At 39.2% G+C, this 2,080-nt stretch overlaps 1 pseudogene; it reads right to left on the bottom strand.

Annotated features, from left to right (window-relative positions):
* Positions 1-755: 755 nt before the first annotated feature.
* Positions 756-1,270, bottom strand: LOC103737532 (annotated as a pseudogene).
* Between the last annotated feature and the right edge of the window lie 810 nt (positions 1,271-2,080).

The raw sequence follows: 2,080 nt of genomic DNA, 5'->3' as shown, positions 1-2,080 counted from the left end.
AGCTGAATAAACCCTTTCCTCCCTAAGTTGGTAGTGGTCAGAGTATTTTGTCACAGCAATGGAGAAACCAATTAGAACAGAGTGTTTTGTGAGAGCAATAGAAAATTTATCAGAATATGTTTTATTATTTTTATTTTATGTGTGTTCTGCCTGTATGTATGTAAGTGCATCTGTATAATGCAATGCTCATAAAGAGCAGAGGAAGGAATCAGAGCCCCCTGGAACTGGAGTTATAGACCATTGATAGCCACCATGGGGGTGCTGGGAACTGACCTTGGCTCTCTGCAAGAGCAGCCAGTGTACTTAACCACTGAGGCATCTCTCCAGCCCAGAACAATGTTTTAATAAGGATAGTTGGGTTTTTAAAAACATTTTTATTGAATTTTTGTGTACTTCAAACACAATTATCTTAGTCCTCTTTATACTCCCTTCCCCTTGGCATTCTCCCATAGCTACCCCAACACTGAATTTCATGCCTTCCATCATCTATATTAAGGCCTATCAGTCAAGTTAGTGTCCCATAAAGTCCCTCAGTGTAAGTTCATCCACTGGGGTCTACTCAGCCTACCTAGAGTCACTCCATTAAAGAAGATCAGCTCTTCCTCACCCAGTAATAATACAGTTGCCCAACAGTTAAGATTGGGTCAGAGGTTTTTTTTGGTTTTTGGTTTTTGTTTTTGTTTTTGTTTTGTTTTGTTTTGTTTGTGTGTGTGTGTTTTGTTTTTGTTTTGTTTTGTTTTTGTTTTTTTTTCCAAGGCATTCAGGCTCTTTAGTATTGGAGAATGGGAAGAAGCAGTCAATGGAGAGATGGCTCTGGGAAATTCTGCAAGCCTTGTAGTTCTCTAAGTCCCTCTAGCATCATGTGGATATGAGCCTTGATATTCATGGAGTCCTTGGTGAAGCTGTCACTGAGCTCTGAGAGGAGGGAGCTCTTATAATCAACGAACTTGAGAGCTTCAGTCAGTGTCAACTCCAGGAAAAAAACCATATCCAAGGGCCACATAAATTCATGAAGTATCTGGCACCACTGTGTCAAAGAAGGAATTACAGCCCAAATCCACCTGCATATATGACTCCAAGTGATTGACTTCCTAGACTTGCTTAATGACATTTCTCAGTTGAAGGTATATGGACAGCTGCTCATATACAGGAGCTCTCTATGGTCCAGCACTTTTCACAAGTCTTGCTGCAATATGACATGGATAAAGGCCTCATACCGTAGCACTTTCTGCCCCAAGGTATCCAAGGCCCACTGTTTTGGGAGCATCATCACGAGGATCTCCTTAAGGCTTGCGGCAATAAGAACTCTGTTTTTGTTTTTTAAGACAAAGTCTCACTATGTAGCACAGACTGGCCTCCAACTTGAGATCCTCCGATCGCAGCCTTGCTAAATGCTGAGCTCTCAGGCTTCTGCCACTATGCCTAGGAAGAAAAATGCAGTTCCTTCCCTCAACCATATAGTGTATTGGGGAAGACAACACGCAAAGATAAAATACAGTGAATTTCTAACACTGTGTAGTGCGATCAATGACGGTCATGGACGGATAATGTGGAAATGAGAAAATCTTGGAAGGAGGAGCTTTGAACAGTGGAAAATGAGCTGATTCCTCTTAAGGGACATGTGGCAGTCAGTTCTTGTGGAGGAGGAGAAAAGGTGAGGGCAGTGAATGGCAGGAGTAAAGCTAGACAGCTGAAATACCCCTGCCTGCCTCTATTAAAGAATCTGACAAACTACTAAGAAAATGTTAGCAAATGGAATCCAATAATAAATAGAAAGAACAATTCATGAATAAATAAATTTCATTATGGAAAGGCAGATAAGATGAAAAATTTTTAAATCAATGTAACAGTAAGAGAAAATAATAAAATAACAGGAGTAAAGCTAGACAGCTGAAATACCCCTGCCTGCCTCTATTAAAGAATCTGACAAACTACTAAGAAAATGTTAGCAAATGGAATCCAATAATAAATAGAAAGAACAATTCATGAATAAATAAATTTCATTATGGAAAGGCAGATAAGATGAAAAATTTTTAAATCAATGTAACAGTAAGAGAAAATAATAAAATAAATGTATCCA

The sequence above is a fragment of the Nannospalax galili genome, unplaced genomic scaffold (assembly GCF_000622305.1).
Source record: "Nannospalax galili isolate Female #2095 unplaced genomic scaffold, S.galili_v1.0 scaffold171, whole genome shotgun sequence".
NCBI lineage: Eukaryota > Metazoa > Chordata > Mammalia > Rodentia > Spalacidae > Nannospalax > Nannospalax galili.
The sequence above is the reverse complement of the archived record's forward strand: the minus strand, read 5'-3'. Positions and strand labels throughout refer to the sequence as shown.